Genomic DNA, 21,493 nt, shown 5'->3' with positions numbered 1-21,493 from the left:
TAAAGTAGAAACTATAGAGGATGTCGAGCAATCCAAAACTAGATAGTGCTGAGCATTAGTAAATATTAGTAGAAGCTGAGTAACCCAGTTAATGTCGAGCATCAGTAAACCAATGATGCTGAGTTGCTGCATTATTTATTAAGTCAAAAGATTTGCCAAATCAATAACGATAAGTTTGTTACATTGAATTTTGTGAATTAGTTGGATGATAATGATGATGAGTAGATGTCACAAAATTTCATGTAAACCATGCAAACCAGTTTTGAGCGAATATTGATGGACTTATCATGAAGTTTCTGGAAGAAACAATTTGGAGGGAAAACAATATCGTTCTCTCAGATCAAATCAAATTGATGAGCGGGAAGATTTGAGTAGAAAATGAAGAACAAAAATTCTTTATAAGGAGTTACAGGTCAGAGACCAAATGGGAGAGAGTGAGTTGGTCATAAGTGTGGTCGTGTAAAGAAGCCAAGAGAAGGAAAGTGTGAAGTGTCAAGAAGAGGACACAGTGAGGAGTAATCACAGAGTGTCAAGACTCTGGGTTGATCAAGTGACCATAGAGTGCATTGGCATAATGAGTGGAAGAACTCAAGGAGACAGATCTTGAAGGGTGGACAAGCTGTCAGCACTACAAGGAAGAAAAGCCAAGCAAAGAAAAGAATTGAAGAGTGATCTAAAATCTGCAAGGTTAGAGTTGCAATCTTTATCAGGTCAAAACCTTTCTAATATTTTCTTACCATTGTATTAGACATTGAAATCCTACATTGCTAGGTTAGCTTAACAACTAGGTGAATAAGCCTCAGGAAAAGCATAGAAGATCCCCAGGAGAAGGATAAGAGATCCTTAGGAGAAGGATAGGAGATCCTTAGAGAAGGATAAAAGATCCTTTTGAGAAGGTGACTGTAAATCCCATGGACTTGGGTGGGCCTAACAGCTCTATGTAAATCCTATAATAGGGTGGCATTCTAAGTTGAATGCTCTTAAGTCCTCTAACAGGGCATCAGGGTCACATCTGACAGTGTGTAAAGCCTTTAACATGGTAGGCCTTTAATAGGGCAAACCATCAGAAGTGGTTGAAATTAATTGAGCAATTATTTTGTGGGTGTCATCCCCACCCCAGTTTTACCTTCTTATTCCTGGAGGGTTTTTGGGTCACCAAAATCCTTTGTGTTATGGTGTGATGCATGTTTACTTTTCATGATTGTTTAATGTTTAATTGCATGCATGATAATTTCAATTATATGCCATTAAGGATTTGACAAGAAGGTAAAAAGGCTAGTACTTTTGATTAACCCTCATTTTATTAAAATTTTTGTATTGGACATTATTGGACCTTGAATAACTGATTCACCCCCCCCCCCCTAGTTATTCTAAAAGAATTCTAACAAATATATCTAAACTAAAAACACAATGGTGGGGAGGGGTACATCGTGTGGATCTTGACTTGCAGGTGACTACATCTCCTTCCTTCAACCACATCAATTACATCAATCATAAAGTATAACATACATGTGCACCATATACATACAAGTATGGGGTAAGAAACTAGAATCTATATATAATCATCATCATGAACATAACTATAATCATTATATAAAAGCATTTGAAACAACATCATCAAAGGAATAATCATGAAAATAGTATCAACCAACCAGGTAACCAAGTACCACTAAAACAAATCACATAAGCATTAAAACTGGACTAAAGAATTTGATAATATAACTAAAAGAAATTTGGGGTGGGCACTACATCCTCCCCCCTAGAGTTAGGCTTACTCCTGGAAGCCTATAAACAAGTAGGGATATTAATCATGTAATCTTGATGCATCCTGCTGAGTAGCTAATGACTCATCAATAAGGTCCTATTGGACCCTTACCTACTATATAATTCAACCCCTAAGGGTCAAATCCTGTTGCTGAAGAATGCACACATACTCCAAAGTTAATTACATGTTCTCTACCTATAACACATTCCAATCAACAACATGCATCACACCAAGAATATATTGCCTAATAATAGAAATATGGAAAACATCATGTACACAAGCTAAGTTGGGCAATAATGCAAGATGGTAGACAACTAGACCTATCCTTTCAAGAATCTCAAACAACCCCACAAATTGAGGTGCTAGCTTCGAACCCTTTTCATAATGGATCTGACTCTTCCGTAGATGCACTCTCAAAAAAACCTTCTCTCCAACTATAAGCTACTTATTAGTACTATGAGATCTATATATTTATTTTTTCTATCATGTGTTGTAGACATATGCTCATAGATGTGCACTACTTATTGCTTTATATCTCAAAGCATCTTAGGACCCAATAGTATGTGATCCTCTAAACTATCCCAACTCAAAGGTGTATGATAAGGATGAACATATAATGCCTCAAAAGGTGTCATCTCAATCAAACTATGATAACCATTATTATATGTGAACTCCACTAGATATAGATAGTCCTCCCAAAGCATTTGTCAATCCATAATATATATCCTCCAGAACTCGATTCACTTTCTCTATCTATCTATCTATCTATCTCAAGGTGATATGGCGAGCTAAATTTCACCTACACTCCAAGATCATGTTGTAAAGAAGTCCAAAATGTGGATGTGAATACAAAATCCCTATCTAAAATGATCTTTCAAGGAATACCATGCAATTTCACAATGTCATGCATAAAGATATTGGCTACTAAAGCCACTTTGTAGGAAGACCTCATCAGTGAAAAGTGTGTCACCTTAATCAACCAATCAAGGGTGACCATGATAACATTATGTCAATGGGGAGTCATCAGTAATTTCATAATGAAATCCATAGAAATGATATCCCACTTCCATGAAAAAATGAGATTAGATTGTAGAAGCCTTGTAGGATGCTAATGATCTACCTTAACTCTCTAGCACTCAAGGTACCTAGCCACAAAATCAATGATATCACACTTCATACCTAACTAATAGTAAAATTGTCGTAAGTCTGCATACATCTTCTTGACACCTAGATGTGTCGAGTAAGGTGCACGATGGGCCTTAGATAGGATCAATGTACAAAGATCATCTAATGGTGGTACATAAATCCTCCCTATATGACGTAAGAGGCCATTTGACTCTAGAAAATAGCCTAAGAATCTTCCCTCCAAAGGTCTACCTAAGTTAGTCTCAACAATCACTTCTTGATACCAAGTATTTGTAGGAAGTGCCTAAGGTATACAACTCCTAAAATCCACAATAAGAGTCAATGCTAATATCAAATGTCTCTTGTGACTCAAAGTGTCAGTTGTTAGGTTCTCCTTCCCCAAAATATACTTGACCTCAAAGTCACACTTGCATTAAAAAATCTGTCCAATGCCTCTACTTAGCATTTAGATTGGGATATGTGAAGATATACCATAAACTATGGTGATCCTTTTAAAGCTCAAAATGATGCCCCAACAAGAAACAACTTCATCTTACTAAGGCATACACAATTGTTAGTAACTCAATATCATGTGTGGGATAGTTCAAATCATGGTCCTTGATCTCGTGAGACTCATATGCAATCACACGTACTTTTTGCATAAGAACTTCTCCAATCCCTTGTATGGAAGCATCAGTGCACACCATGAAATCACCTAGTGGATTAGGTATTGCTAGAATAGGTGCACTAATCAAAAGCTCCTTGATCTTCTGGAAGGCCTCTTCACACTTCTTTGTCCAAATAAACTTCTTCCCCTTTCTCCAGAGGGAAGTGAAAGGATATGCAACTCGGGAGTTAAGTTCTAGATAAATCTATAGTAGTATCTGGCCAAACCCATGAAACTATGAATCTGAAATACATTAGTGGGTTTAGGCCAATCCACCATAGCTTGGATATTTCCAAGATCCATTAAGATACCATCTCCTAAAATAATGTGTCCTAAATATTGTACCTCAAACTGAAAGAAGTCATGCTTCACTGAATTAGCATACAATTAATTGTCTCAAACGCACTGAAGGACTAATTGTAGATATTTCTCATGTTCTTCTTGGGATCTAGAATATATCAATATTTTATCCAAGAACATGAATACAAACTGGTCAAGGTAAGAATATAATGCTTCATTCATTGAGTACATGAATGCTAATGGTGCATTGATTAAACCAAATGAAACCATTGTAAACTCATAGTGGTCATACTAAGTGTTGAAGGTTGTCCTATGTATATCAATACCATGAAGGCATAGGTGATGACACCCTGACTTAAGATTAATCTTAGAGAACACTTTGGATCCCTTGTTCTATTCAAATAAGACATCAATACTCGGTAAGGGATACCTATTCTTAACCATTATATTATTCAACTACCTATACTTAATGCACATTTGCAACAATATTTTCTTCTTCTTCACAAAAAACACATGTGATCCCTATGGAGAAACATTCTATTGAATGAAACCTTTAGATAAAAGGTCCTCTAGCTGAAGTCGCAACTCACTCAACTTTTGAGTGATCATCTGATAAGGAGCTCTAGATATGGACTTCGCTCTTGGAATGAGATCGATGCAAAAGTCAATGTCCCTCTTTGGTGGCATATTTAGAATCTCAATAGGAAAGAAATCAATAAACTCCTAAAATATAGGATGATCTAGGGCCTTTCCTTCAAGTTATCCTTCCTCAAGTTCACTCACGGTAATGAAAAAAACATGTCAACCCTTTCGGATGCTCTACTTAAGCTGCATCATGTAGAGGGTTATAAATCTCTAGATGCCTACAATCTTTGAGTCCTTGCCCTTGTCATCTTTAGACTTAGTAATATTCTTCCTATAGCCAATTCTAGCTCTATGAAAGCCTAGTCAAACAATTTCCAACACTATGTCATACAACTCAAGAGGAATAACTTTAAGGTCTCATGTAGTAGTGAATCCTCCCAGATCTAACTCACATTGGTGCACTAAAGAATCTATGGCTACCTTGGCTCATGAAGCTAGTTCCACTTGTCAACCTATGTCTTGTTTAACCACCTAAAGCTCACACTTGACTACTATAGAAGGTTATATGAAAGATTTTGTAGCACCAAAATCAAATCAAATAGAAATAGGTGTACCTTTGATTGCTCTTGTAGTCTCAACCATGATAACCTAGTGATCTTCCTGGCAGTGATCTACAACTACAAAAACTCTATGTGATCTCCTAGCATCACCCAATGTAGGCTCAAATTTTGTGGGCCTCTATTGGAATATTGAGAAGTACATTATGGGAAGTTGGTTGCAATATGCCCAAACTATCCACATGAAAAACACCTTATACCTCTACTAGCTGGAGGTGCATTGGACTATTGATAACTACCTCTACTGGGAAAAGAGTGAGTGCTCTATGTAAGCTAACTCTACTGATTGCGCTTAATGCACTGGAGGTTACAAAAGTTCCTAGAGTTGGAACTAACACCACCGCTTTGAGCTAGGGGGAAGGATCCACTCTATTATTGTTGCTACCCCTGGAGAAAGAAGGCTTCCTATTACTATTTGCTCCCTAATTTTGTGTGCTCGTAGCCCCTGGTGGAACATGTCCACTAGTAGGTGCTCCTACAAACTACTATGTCTTGAAGTGATGCTCTATTCACAACCATGTCCTGATGAGTTGCATCCTTAAGAGTCTTAGTTTGAAATACTTTCACACCTCAATGATACAATTGTTCAATCTACGTATAAAGTGTTGCACCATAAGTAGCAAATTACTACTAATCATTGCGTAAGGCATGATGATGTAGGAGCATCTTGAGTCACCCAAAATTATTTCCTTTTTATTTCATGAATAAGGGTTGTCTCAATGCAAAGTTGTTGTTTCTAGAGGCTTGTTACTTTGTAAGTCAATCATACAAGCTCAGAATGTCCTAATTTATGAGGTGGATGTTCATATTGGATATATCAACCTACCAATTGAGGCTCAGTACCATATCATGAGTATTCATATATTTATTGCAGATTTTTGGTGTACAATTTGGTATAAAAACTTCAAGCTCACTGTTGAAGACCTTAGAGGCCCTGAATAGGCTCCAAAATGGGTTTGATTTGAGCTTGAGTGAGTTGGGACCCTATAGATCAAAAGATGAGGATTATGAAAAATGGTTGTAATAGCTAATTAGAGCAATGATTCAAAAGTTATGGCCTTCCTTAGTTGGGATGACCAAAATTTCCAAGATAAGCATCAAAGGTGTATCAAACTGACTCTATATGTTATTTTAGAGTTAGTCAATCTTAAAGGTTAGGGTTTGATGTGTAGAAACTTCTATGGCAGTGCAAAAATGCATATTTAAGGAATTCCCATGCATTATCTAGGATAACTTAGGATGATAGTTCACAACTCTGTGTTGCAAACTATTGAAAGTAAGGCACCCATGTGGGTTTACATATTGTATACAAGGATAAGGTGATTAGTAGCAATAAAAAACAAAGGGGAAACAATTTCAAGCATTTCCATGAATAGAAAAATGTAGATCAAAGAGGAAGAGAAAGAGGAAGAGGGCAAGGATCTAGAAGAAGAGATTTTCATGGAAAATATTTTCACAAAAGAGAGGAAGAGCATAGAGCATTTGAATGTTCCTGGTACCAAGGAAGGATAGATCAGAGAACCAAAGGCCAAGCTAAAGTTGTGCATATTGATGAAGATGCCAAATCATCCCATTTTGAAGATGTTGAAAGAGGAGAAGTCCTAGTTAATAGGAGAGTCTTGCTGAGTGGTGAGAATGAACCTGATCAAAGGAGGAGTTTGTTGCACACCAAGTACAAATGTAAAGATAAGTGTTGTGATGTGATCATTGATGGTGGAAGTATTGACAATTTGGTGTAAGAAAAAATGGTCACCAAGTTAAATCTCAAGAGGGAAAACACTCACATCCATACCATATTGCCTGGGTGTAGGATGACCACAAGTTCATGGCCAATGAGTGCCTAGTAAACTTCAAGATTGGAAGCTACTAGGATGAGATGCTTTGTGATATCATACCTACGGACATATACCATATGTTATTGGGTAGGCCATGGAAGTTTGATAGGCATGTTGTACATGATGGGAGAGTAAATACCTACTCTCTAACAAAGGATAGAGTGAAGCATAAGTTGAAGTCATTGAAGGAGAAAGAATAAAATGTATGTAGTGTTGCCTGAAAATGTTTTGTTGATGGAAATGAGTTTCTCAAAGGTACGAAGCATGAACATATGTGTTTTGTTGTAAATCCTAAAAGATGGTAAAGAAGAAGTAGACGAGGTACCTATAGAAGCTACAGATTTGTTGAAAAGTTTCTTGATATATGTTAGATAATCTACCTGATGGATTACCCCAAAATAGGAAGATCAAATACTAGATATATTTGATTCTAGGAGCTAGTTTACCAAACAAGGCAACACATGGAATGCCACTAGTAGAAAGTGAAGAATTGAATAAGCAAGTGCATGAGTTATTGTAGAAGGGGTTGATTCGAGAGAGTCTGAGTCCATGTGTTGAACCAATAGTATTAGCACCAAAGAAGAATGTAGAATGAAGGATGTGTACAGATTCATAGGCTATCAACAAGATCACAATCAAGTACAAATTTCTATTACCAAGGATGGATGATATTATGGACTATTTGAGTGGAGTTGTACATTTCACAAAGATAGATGTGAAGAGTGGGTACCATCAAATTCACATTAGAGAAGGAGATAAGTGAATGACTCCTTTCAAGACAAGGGAATGATTGTATGAGTGGTTAGTCATGCCTTTTTGGCTAACCAATGCACCGAGCACTTTCATGAGGCTCATGAATGAGGTACTGAAGGAGTTTCTGGGTAAGCATGTCATTATTTACCTAGATGATATTTTGATCTTTAGAAAGACATTGGAGGAGCATTTGATGCATATTCATAAGGTGTTTGATAAGTTGAGGGAAGAAAAGATGCTAATAAATCTAAAGAAGTGCAGTTTTGTGAAGGAGGAGTTAGTGTACTTAGGATCCATTCTATCAGTAGACAGTCTGAAGATAGACCCTGACAAAATGAAGGCTATCCTTGAATGGCCTACTCCAAGGAGAGTGTTTGAGGTAAGATCTTTCCATGGAATAGATAGTTTTTATAGAAAGTTTATTAGAGGTTTTATTAGTATTTGTGGGCCTTTTACTGAAACAATGAGAGGGGATAGGAAAGAATTTAAGTGGACTATAGGAGTAGATAAGAGTTTTAATTAGTTGAAACTGAAAGTTACAAAGTATCATATTTTAGCGCTTCCATATTTTAACAAGGTGTTTCAAGTAGACTATGATGCTAGTGGTACTACAATAGGAGTTGTTTTGAGCCAAGCAAGTAGATCTGTTGCTTATTTTAGTGAGAAGTTGAATGATGCCAAAAGAAAATATTCTATTTATGATCAAGAATTTTATGCTATAGCTCAAGCATTGAAGAAGTGGAGACATTATCTTCTTCCTAAGGAGTTTTTTTTGTATACTGCTCATCAAGCTTTTCAATATTTGAATAGTCAAGGAAAATTGAACCAAAGGCATTTGAAGTGGGTTAAGTTTTTCTAGAGTTATACATTTGTTTTGAAACATAGGAGTGGAAGGTCTAAAAAAGTTGCAGATGCTCTTAGTAGAAGACATCTTTTGCTAGAAAATATGTAGATTGAGGTGGCAGGGTTCAAGGAACTCGAGATTTTGTGTCTAGAGGATCCTGAGTTTGGTGAAGCTTGAAAAGCTTGTAGAAAATCTACTACACTTAACATGAAAAAGTGGTTGGATTTCATAATCTAAGATGGTATATTGTTTAAAGGAAGTTAGTTGTGCATTCCTAGAAGTTCTATGAGGGAGAATCTCATCAAGGAGAAGCATAGTGGAGGATTGGATGGCCATTTTGGGAGAGATAAGACCATTGTTTTGGTTGCTAAGAATTATTACTGCTCACACTTATGACAAGATGTAAAGAAGTTTGTGTAGCTTTGCAGAGTATGTCAGATGGCAAAAGGAGCAAAGCATAATAATGGATTATATCAGCCATTACCTGTACTAGAGAAGTTGAGGGAGGATGTCAACATGGAATTTGTTCTTGGTTTACCAAAGAAATAACAAGAGCATGATTCCATATTTGTGGTGGTTGACAAATTTTCAAAAATGGCACATTTCATTCCCTGCAAGAAGACAAGTGGTGGTGTTCATGTGGTAGAGTTGTTTTTTAGAGAAGTGGCGAGACTACATTGTTTGCCAAAGAGTATAGTTTCTAATTGAGATACCAAGTTTGTTGGGTATTTATGGTGAACACTATGAAAGAAATTGAAGATAGATTTGAAGTTCAATTCATCACACTATTCATAGACTGATGGACAAAGGAAAGTTGTGAATCAGAGTTTGGGGAATTTCCTAAGATGATTGGTTGGAGATAAACCAAAGGGCTGGGATCTGATTTTACCACATGAAATTTTTGTATATAATAATTATGTCAATAGGAGTAGTGGTAAATCACCATTCTAGATTTTCTATGGAAGCAATCCCATAAATGCTTATGAATTGAGGCAATTGGATAAAGGAGAAATAAGTAGTGCCAAAGCAAAAGACTTTGTTGAACATTTGAAGAATATCCATGAGGAGGTGAGAAAACACATTATTAAGATGGCTACATAGTATAAAGCTAAAGTAGATGTGAAAAGGAGGTATAAGGAATTTTAGATTGGAGATGAAGTCATGGTTCATTTGAGAAAGAAGCATTTTCCAGTGGCTACATATAGTAAGTTGAAAATGAAGAGGTTTGGATTGTGCAAGATAGTGAAAAGGCATAATTCTAGAAATGCCTATGAAGTGGAGTTGCCTGCTGAATTGAATATTTCACTAGTATTTAAAATTTTAGATTTGATAGAGTATTATGACAGAGGTGATGGAGATGAAGTTGCAGAAGTGCAGTGGACTATTATAGGAGCTAGTTCAACTACAAAGGAGATTGAGGAGATACTGGACAGTTGTGTTGGTAAAAGTACAAGAAACAAAACTTGTGAAGAGTACCTAATCAAAAGGAAAGGAAGGCTAGTAAAAGATAGTCTTGGTTAACCCTTCATAACATGAGCTCAAAGAATTTCCACTCATCATCTATGAAAAACATGGTAAACTACCTTAGATTGTAAAACTCATCTTCTCTCTACTGACTCCACTTCTTAGGTAAGAAATGCTTATGAAAGTTCTCAAGGAGAAAGAAATTCCCACATGACGCTCTTTATGTCTAGGCTCAACTTCTTCTCCTCAATCTTTTGCCAGTTAGATAGAAATAACTCCAAGTGGGTAATAAAATAACTTGCTTTGACATTTGTGTCAAAGTCTTGCATCACAAAACCTCTATCCAGTGCGGTCATCCAGTTCTCTGCATCATAACCAGTACCATCTCCCAAGAAAAGTTTCAACTTTCCCCACAATATGTCCTTCATCTGATTGGATTTAATAGACTCTTGTATATTCTTTTCATGAATCTTCTTAGGGGTCCCAGGTTTGCACCTCTCATCAATCTTAGAATGATGTGACCCCTCATGCTCACCTCTCTCCTTAATGGGTAGGCACTCTAAAATAGCATTCAATAGATGTCTAGTACTAGGTTCCTCTAAGTCTGCATGTTTTTCTCCATGTTCTCCTCCCTATGTCCTTCCTAAATAGGATTGTCATGATTAGTCACATGAGGGATAATATGTCTATGCCTCCTACAACCTCTACCTCAACCTAACCTTTGAACCCTTGTAATAGATATACTTTTGGTCATCATCCTTCCATAATCATCCAAGAAAGAATAATGACATGCCAAAAAAAATCATCAAAGGCATACTATCCTAAAGCGTAGTCACATGAATATATGTTTGAAAACCAAATTCAAGAGTTCTTCAACTTTTCCCTTTTTTTGTTTGAGTATACAAGTCTCAAGTTCAAGTTGTTCAGTTGTAGTATAAAAGTATTATTGTTTAATTTTTGTTTAAGCTGACAACTTGTCATCTAGTGGGTGTACCAATATTCCTGGAGCTTCCAATGTAGACTGGCTATGATACTAGATGTAACACCCCACTAGGGAACCCAAGAGGAATTAACCTATAATGATAGTAAGTTTGCTAATTTTTTTTTTGAAATATTGAAATAATAAAAGAGATAATAAAGTGGAAGCAACAACTTAAATACACATCACATACATACATAAGCAATACAATAATAGTTACATCTCTCAACAGTTCCATATCGTTGAATCACACATAGAAGTTTTATTAAGTTTAATTTTGATAAATAAAATAAGTCCATGTCATAGAATAACCTCATGTACAAGATCACATGAAATAATATAGAAAGTACATAAGATGCCATATGGCATAACTAGAATGTATGCCCATCCTTTGCACATGTCGTAGGGTATGAAATACTTAAATATTTTACATCATAATAAGATACAAAATCTTGTAGGATCTTAAATAACCAAAGTAAAAAATACTAGAATATGAACACAAAACATAATCACAAGTCCCCATAATAATAGAAGCATAAAACAACTGCACAAGGTACATCCAACATTGATGTCCAAGTGTCAGATTTCAATGGTATAAGAATCTCTACCACCCAACCTTGTGGAAACCTATATAGTATACTCCCACCATGATGAGGAGATAATATCAAGTCCCAAATGGATAATAATCCATAATTAATAACAATAATCCAAGGAAAGGAATCTTGATAGCATTCTATCTTAAGGGTACCAAGTACACAAAGTAATCTCTAATCCTAGATGAAAACAAAGACACGTATATAACCTAATATGGATATGGGAAACTGTCATCACATGAGCCAAATTTAAGGCTATCTTGGCAGTCCCTTTGATCTCTAGCCCCCTAGTGACTCTTTGCAACATTAGTGATCCTTTCATACAGATAGAGAAACTAACTAGGCAAGGTTGCAACCAAGCATCATCTCTACTCCCATCCTAGCCTATACTAGCACTCAAAACATGGGCAAAGTAACATTATAACTCTTTTAAATTCATTTTAACTTAGTATTGTAATTTTTATCACTTATTATGGCAACTTACAATGAGTTATGTTGACAGCCTCTTTAGGGCTCCAAACCCCATTGCAAGCCATTTCCCAACATACACATAGATAACCTACCCTAATGTCATAAAAGTACATCTCATAAAGTCACAATAATCACATCAATTCTATACAAGCAACTGGAAATCATCAATAGATCACAGATCAAAACCTCAAAGAATATATCAAGAAAATCACAACATATGAGCTTTACATAGAAGAACTTGATCTCATAATAGGAACAAATATAAATAAATCTTGACACAAGTCACTAGAAAATAATACTCAGAAAACCTTGCCTCCGGTATGCATTCCTAGTTTGGCCCAACTACAAGGGTCTCCCAAAACTCATCACCAGATAAAGACATAACATCATAAAAGACATTTAAAATAAGCACATTTTTCAGCCATATAGGTTTTAGTAAAAATTCATAAAGTTTTATATGAATAAAATTTAGAAATTTTCTTTATATAAATTATCTAATTAGTAGTTTTCAATGCTCAATTTGGTCTTAGTGAAATTCCTATTTCATCATTTCTTATAAGAATCCATGATTTTCAATAATTAGGTTTTTAATTGTAGTGCCCCACCAAGGAACCGAGGAGAAATTAACCTATAATGTCACTAAGTTTGGTAAACATTTTTTTAAAAGATTTAAAAAAATCAAGAGATACAAAGAAGCAATAACTCACATACATAGATAAGCAATATAATAGTAGATACATTTCTATATATAGATACATAAAATTTGGAGTTTTTCTTTATATAGATTTCCAATTAGCAGTTTTCAACGTTCAATTTGGTCTTAGTGAAATTCTTATTTTATCGTTATTTAAAAGAATCCATGATTTTCAATAACTACATTTTCAATTGTAATGCCACGCCAAGGAACCCAAGAGAAATTAACCTATAATGTCACTAAGTTTGCTAAACACTTTTTTTTTAAAGATTTAAAACAATCAAGATATAACAAAGCAAAAGCAATAACTCACATACATACATAAGCAATACAATAACATATACATCTCTCAAGGGTTCCATAACATTGAATCACACACATAAGTTTAAATAAGATAAAATCTAATAAATAAACAAAGTCCATGTCATAGAATAACCACATGTACAAAATTTACATGAAAGAATATATAACAAGTACATAAGATGCCACATGGCATAACCATAATGCATACTCATCCTCTACATAAGTCACCTAGTATGAAATGCTAAAATAATATACATCATGATAAGATTCTATTGAAGTTGATGAAAGATCAACCCCATAGCTCCCAAGAATCACGTGCATGCAAACACCTGCCACAAAAAAAGAGAAGAAAAAGCTACGGAGGCAGGTATTCCTAGATCCATAGATGAGACATTCTTGATGAGAAAAAATAGAGATTTCTATTAATCAAAAGTGAATGAATACTACAAAGAGATCAATCCTTATAAAAGGAGATCAAAACCCTAATAGGAATCTAACCTAGGTTGAATGATAATAATTAATAAAAGAATTAATTATTATATATCCACAGTTTAGCTTAAGTAAACTAGAGATAATAAGTGACTTAATAATTACATCAATATGATTTAATTAATAAGTAAATACTTTATTACTCTAACACACACCTTTAAGATAAACCTAGGGAGTAGCTAAAAACCTAGAAACTACTAGTGAAAATAAATTTGGGTCCCAACAAGAAAGACCTGATGAGGTATCCAAGCACAACCAAATCTCTAAAAAGAGGAGATATAGAGAAAACCACATGGGAAAAACCCTACTCCAAAAAGAGACAGAAATAATGTTGAAAAGAACTAGTGAAGGATTGAAGAAGCCTCCAAACTAGGGAATTTCCCAGAAGATAGGAACAAAAGATGATCATGAAGAACACCAATAAAACATGAAGCTGCAAACACTACCAAACTATTGATTTGAAGAACCTCCACTATAGAACATGACCAAGTATAGAAGACTAAGTTGAAAAAGATGATCTATTGAAGATGGAAGGTATTTTTATGGCCTCAAAAAATGGGAATGAAAAAATGTCTATATGGTAAATGATCCATCTCACTGAAATGCATAGGTATCCAGCCACTGCACTCGCCTAGTACATAGGATCAAATACTGAATACATGGCTCACTCCATTGAACCAAGAAAGAACTAGAACCAACATAAGCCCCCAATAATGTTGAGGGGTAAGACATGAACACTAAAATTGAATGCAATATCTCCTACAGAAAGAAGAACTAGGACCATCAAGAGTGCAAAAGAAGTACAAACACCTATAATGACAGATGTTATCAACACATCATGAGGCTAATGTCTGTTAGAAATTTGTTCAGTACTCCCCTTAGGATTCTTGACAAGGGGTTAACTACCTCCTATGTAATATAAGTTGAGTGGTTGTATCAGGCATTGACAAATTGGTCTTTTGGTGTAACGACAAGCCAACTCTAACAAGTGGTATCAAAGCTTGGTACAGGTTCAAATTGTTAGACCCTTGGGTAACATTGAGGGGGAGATTGTTAGAAAATTTTTTAGTGCTCCCCTTAGGATTCATGACAAGGGCTTAGCTGCCTCTTGTGTACTATAAGTTGAGTAGTTGTATCAGGCATTGACAAATCAGTCTTTTGGTGCAATGACAACCCCACTCTAACAATGTCATGAAAGGAACACTCACTTGACAAAAGAAGATGATGAATATGGCCAATATTAAACACGCAAAGACACTTTATCATGTAATGTGAGTACAAAAAAGCACAAATATGTGCAAGATCCTGAAATTCAATAGACTGGCACTTTATCTTAGTGTGTTTGTAAAAAAAGGATGTCAACAAAGATCGAACGAGACGTAAGGTTGATAGATGTGATAGTACAACCGATGAAAAATCATTTGAAGAAACAAAATTGACCCCCCAACTTGAAACGACTAAGATATCAACCATTAAGCAATAATTAAAATTAAAATTAATGGGATGTTCCAGGAGCAGAATTTGGAAAATAAGATGTCTCAAGATATGTCTCCTAGAGTGAAAAATAGAACCTCTAACTTTGACTGCATAAAATAGAAACTAAAAAAATCAAAAGTCCAAATAAACTACACCATCATGATGGACTCTAAAGCAGCTTTTCGGTGATATCTTGTTTGTGAAAAACAGAGTCCGAATGAGTAAGTTATGGCCAAAAAACTACATGTAGGTCAAAAAAGAGTTGGAAGGGCAATTTTTTTTTTTTTTTTTTTTTGCTTTGGGATCCACACCAAAATGCCTCAAGAAATATGCCCAATAGTACTAGAAATTACACTAGGAACTGTGCCAAACCACATTGATTTATGTGCCAAAAAATGTCAAGTTGCGTGCAAAAATATTGATTTCTATGCCAAAAAATTTGATTCCTACATTGAAAAATCTTGATTTATGTGCAAAGGTGCCTTGATTTCCATGCCAATATGCACATAATGTCTCAATTTTTGTGCTAAATATCTTGATTTTCATTCCTAAAAACCTCAATTTTACACCAAAAAATCCCATGCTTTGTGAAAAAAAACTTGAAAATTGTCTCGAGAAATGTGCCAAATCTAGGAGCAATATCTTTTGGCCTCAAAATCCAACTGTGTCCAAATTGGACAAATTTTAAATGAAAATAGGGGTTTTGAGGTGCTCTAAGTTGAACGACGAGGTTCGTTTGGGCTCAAAGTGCACCACAAAATTGTGATCCCCCTAGATCCAATACAAAAATACTTTGAAAAATGATACCCTTTGAAAGAAAACACATAGATATGAAAGCCAAGCCAAACCTCTCATAAACAAAATAGGGGCATGAAGATCTAGAGCTTTGATACCATGTTGAACTTGATGAAAGATCAACCCCAAAACTCCCAAGAATCACCTGCATGTAAACACCTACCACTGAAAGAGAGAAGCAAGGCTAGAATTCCTAGATCCATATGATGGGACTCAAATTTGCATTCCCCATTTTGAGTACTCCAAATTTGAGTCACTTTGAGCCCTATAAATGCATTTTTATAATTATGTACCTAGCTATCATATTAAGGACTAAGAGGTGTTTTATGTTTCTAACACCTTGCATTCAACATGTCTATGCATTCTATGAAGTTCTATTTTGAGTAGTGTTCATTTCTACATTTTTGCTCAAGTGTCAAATAGTGACAAGAGGCCTAGTTTGCATTCAAATATCTTGTACCTAGTAATGTTTCATGACTTGCCACTTTGGGATTGTTTAGTATGCATATCACTGAACCAATATTTTAGATTTCAAGTCATTTCTATATGTTTTGATTAGGTTTTGAATCCCTCATATTCGGTTACTTATCTCTGTCATGCTGATGCATATTTATCAAAAATTTGGGAAGCCCTGTTTGACCGATTATAACTTTGACCCATTTGACCCTACAAAGAAAATTATTTTTGCATTGTATTCTAGAGGTCACACACTTTCTACATTCCAGTTTTAAGCCTATGATGAATCCATTTGATTAGTTTGCAAACGCGATTTCGAATGCAATTTATAACTTTTTACTAGTGTCATAAAATGTAGATTGTTTGGTACCCCTGTTCGAGATGTTATAACTCTTAATCCATAATAGATGAGATCAAATGGTTTGTACCACTACGTTCTGTACACTAGAAAAGGTGCACTTCTCTAAATCATTCTATCCAAAATTCTCCATAGATTGGAAAGCTCGAATGCCGACTTAGAGCTCCCTAGTCATGGAGTGCAAGGGGCATACAAATGAGTATATAGGAGCTCTCAGCTGAGCCTTAGAAATACAACCCTTGCTAGTAAACCACAAAATGGGAGATTCTTTAGACAAGAGCAAGAGTGCTAGTGTCAAAGAACTCTTAGATCATGCAATGCAAAAATGAAACTAGATTAGGATGAGATGCACAATGCAAGCTATGCTAACAATGAGATGGGAATGTTACAAATCCAACTATTAATCTATGTGATCTAATTATTTGCAAAGGAATAAAAGTTAAACTAAAATGCAACTATGCTAAGAATGCCATATGATCTTATGCTAATGTGATGGAATGAGAGAATGAGACAAGAAATGAGAAGTTCTCCACAAAGCTCCAAAGAAACCTGTTAGAAAACCTGCAGCATAACAATATTCAAATGAGGATGGATCCTTTGAGGGGGAAAGCTCTCTCCCTTTTAAAGATGTACGGACGGTGGAGATCTAGATGAAGATGGTGGATGATCAACGGTTGAATTCAAAAATAGGAGTGATCCATGTGCACACATAAGTCAACCAATAGAATATAAGTTGACTTGTCATATAAGACAAAAGTCTCACAAACCTTTTCTTTTAATTGTAAAATAGAAAAAGGACTTTATGTGTGCACTTTAAGTGGGTTAGAAGAATGGGGTCTTTTATTTAATTAAAAGGGGACATGTTCTTTTAATCAAATAATGAACTTAGGATAGCATAGTCAAACTATAGGTTATAATCAAATAAATTGATTATTAGCAATTTGGTCTAGGTAAATGATTAAATTAATTTAGCCAAAATGCTGAGAAGGGGGCTAATAGTCTAGGTGACCATTTTTAGGTGATTACATTTGCCCCTCTTTGACTAATGCATGATTGATCTAGGAACACATTATGTCAAAGAAAATCGAAGCCAAATAGGCGATGATAGATATAGATATCTGATTCCAAAAAATGAAATGCAGAAATAGATAGCAAGTCCTAAATGCACAGCCTGATAGCGGTAGTACTGAACATTAGGAAGATGATGTTAAGATCCAAAAAGAATTTTAACACCTAGCAAAGCAAATAGGTTGAGAGCAAGTGATAAGGTCAAACAAATGCTCCTAAGAAATAGATAGCTGTAACAATCAACACTAGAGTATTTCTGCCCCCTCGGGATCGAAATTGAAATGTGGTAAGGGGATGCAAAAACTGGCTAGACATGAGAAAAATAGAATAAAGCAATGTCCAAGATGACAGATAAATGATTAGAACCCAAGAATGACTATAAGAAATTGATAAAATGCCCCAGTTTGACTAGAGTTGACCTTGAAGGATATAGCATAAAAATTAGGTCAAATCGAGTAGAAAGAGGATTTAGATGTGAAAAGGTGAATAGAAGTAGATATGAAGTATGAAAATGATGAAGACATGAAGAAATGAAGATGCCCCAGTGATGATTTAAATATTAGACCTCAAATGGTCAGCTAACTGCTCAGAAGAAGGTAGAATTTTAAAAGACAATTTTGACCATCAAGATGAACTCAAATTTTGATTTCGATCCCGAAAATGGATCCAGGATGTCGAAATTAGCTAGGGGTGCAATTTTTGCGCAATTTCGAGGAGTAAAAAAATTAGGTCAGAATGAGGTTGGAGGCTATAAAAGGGGTCCAAGTGTCATTTTCACTATTCATTTGTCTTTTTGTGATTTGAGAGATTTTGTGTGGTCCACATAGCATCATGGCTCAGGCAAACATTCCTCTTCATCGACACCGTTTCGAGCGCAGCCGGTTGCACAACCGGCCAGAGCGATATGGGGTGCCGGTAAGTGACTATCTTTTTGTTGCTTTTTTCGAGCTTTTTGTGAGTTTTTCGCACGTTTTCAAGCTTTTTGAAAAAAAGTTGCGCGATACTTTTTAAAGTATCGCACGGCTTTAGAAGTATTGTCGTGCGATACTTTTTTCGAAAAAAAATGTCGCACTGCTTAGGAAAATGTAGTGTCGCACCACGTCGCACCACGTAAAAATGTCGCACTATTATTGAAAAAAGTGTCGCACGACACTATTTCAGAAAAAGTGTCACACTCTTATTTAAAAAAGTGTCGCACGACACTGTTTCAAAAAAAAGTGTCGTACTCTTTTTGAAAAAAATGTCGTATAGATAGTTTTGTTGTTTTTCTGAATGCTTTTTTTTTTTTCATCATGTGACTATTACTGATGATTGCTTGTTTTACCTGGACAGGAGGTATTCCCGGCATTATAGATTAGAGCTCCCAGGGTGGTTGGTTTACGCGTTGTGCAACATTTGAGCGATAAGTAGCAAACTGCGGTAGTGGCTATGGGCTTGCGCTCGGTTGTACGGATGCCCCATATTCGGGCAAACCACAGTTTGCTGTCTGCACTGGTAGAGAGGTGGCATAGCGAGCATAACACCTTTCACTTACCGACCGACGAGGCGTCGATTACTTTGGAGGACGTATATCGCATTCTGCGAGTGCCATGCCATGGCGAGCTGGTAAGTTACTTGGTTAGTAGTTTGTTGATTTAGCCATTTCAATGTTGGATGCCAGGTGTACTGATGTTAAGTTTTCATGATGGTACAGGTGTACTATGATACGACCCCGACAGAGGGGTGAGCGCGAGTGCAGGAGCTTTTCCAGGATGTGACCATTTTGGATCGTCACCTGAGTTGGGAGAGATTGATGACTGAGTATGGATATGATTATCCTTTGCCCAGCTTATTATGTTCTTTGGTAGCCCAGGCCCTGGTGACAGACCGAGGCCAGAAGGGCTTTCCACTAGGATGGGGTCGGCTGGTATATGATCTGATCTCCCGACCACGTAGGATGGCATGGGGGCCTGCGATATTGGCAGAGATGTACCACGAGCTTCATGAGATAGTATATCATGAGGGTGAATCATGGGCATGCGGAGCAGTGTTAGCGCAGATCTGGGCTTAGGAGCACATTGCTATGATCCGACCACGAGTGCAGCCACAAGAGCGCAGCCAACCATACATTTTTTGTTATAGAGGTTTCATCCCACAGAGGCATAGTGGAGATGTGACCTATTATCGACGCGTGTTTGATGAGCTGACAACATTCACATGGCGACCATACCGGGAGTGTCAGTGATGGTCAAATTCATGGGAGTTAGATTACATGCGGTATAGCAGACCGTTGGTGGGTCGGAGCACAGACATTGTGGAGCGGTTTGTGATCAGTCATGTATGGCGGCAGTTTGCAGAGCGACAGGTGGTATCAGTGGAGACTACTACCTATGCCCGGATGCACATAGATGAGGGATTAGGATGGTTGCCGATGTTGGACTATCATACAGCAGTTCAGGATACTGCAGCACTAGTGGAGACTCCCTGGGATTATCGCCCAGATGTGGCAGATGCAGGGGCTGATTCGGGGTATCTTTATGAGATGCAAAGGCACCCGTTCCCCCGAGTCACACATCCAGATGCAGCACCTATAGGAGTGGGAGGTGGAGGTGGCGACGGAGGAGGAGGAGGCGGAGGAGGAGGGAGAGGGGGGAGGTAGATGGAGGGGGAGAGTTCCCGAGCAAGGCAGAGGAGGATGTGAGCGCAGGCGAGGCATGCGACAGAGGGGTCCTCAGAGTTAGAGGAGGAGGAGGTGCCCTTGAGGAGATGGCGAGCAGTGAGGGTAGAGGCACCTGCAGAGCAGCCGGAAGGAGGAGAGGAGGAGGTTCCCTTGAGGAGGCGACGAGCGATGGGGGTGGAGGCACTTGCAAAGCAGCCAGCAGGAGGAGATGAGTAGTGTGCGAGGATCCATGCCTTGGAGGCAGAGATGCAGGCACTTCGGGTGGCTATCACAGTACGGGATCAGCAGCTGATGGATGAGCGAGCACGAGCAGATGAGCTGCGCCGAGAGCGGGATGCTGCGAGACGAGAGGCAACATATCATGGTGCTCGAGCTGCATACTATTATGCTGCTTATAGGAGTGTGGTGCCACCAGGATAGGGTCTTCCTGATTATTCAGAGCGAGCAGACAGATCAGAGGGTGCAGTGTAGGCACCAGATAGGAGACAGGCTCCTCCACCAGGGCCAACACCAGCCGTGGAGGGTGGCAGTCAGACATGACATTGTGTATCGATTTGTACCTTATGTATTTTTGAGACATATATCCAGATTTTGGATCTCACATTTGTATATGTACCATGACACATTTGATATATATATGAGATACTGGGTTTATCGATATTCTTGTGTACTTGTCTCAAAAAATGTATGCTTTCAGCTTTCATGTGATGTTTCAGTTTTTTTGTTTCCAGCTCATGCATGTGTATATGCTTATGTGTATTGTTTTTGATCTCTCATATGGGTGGTACAGATTTAAATGTTTTTCGTGAAAATGTGACACTTGGATAGATCGTATGTGATGATTTTTTTGGATTAACCCCTTGTGATGACAGGTAAAAAATGTAGCAAAAGATTAAGAAGGTGAAAAGACATGAACAGGAAGAAAGAAATATATGAAAGGAGTTAGCTGATATGTCCACAAAAAGATGAAGAGAGAGCTTTCCCCATATGCAAGAATGCAAGACTAAGCTAGAAAATGAACCTAAAATGCAAGCTAATATGCAAAGTTGTTTACCAGCAAGAAGCACATAACATTTAGACTCTTAATTTCATCATTGAGCATTTATTAGGGACATCATGAGATCATACAACCATCACTAGTATAACTATGAGGATATGAATATGATCGATATTAGATAGGTATGTGGAAATCCAATC

The sequence above is a fragment of the Cupressus sempervirens genome, chromosome 5 (genome assembly GCF_028749045.1).
Source record: "Cupressus sempervirens isolate cs-2001-9-10 chromosome 5, ASM2874904v1, whole genome shotgun sequence".
Lineage (NCBI taxonomy): Eukaryota > Viridiplantae > Streptophyta > Pinopsida > Cupressales > Cupressaceae > Cupressus > Cupressus sempervirens.
Note: the sequence above shows the minus strand (reverse complement) of the source record.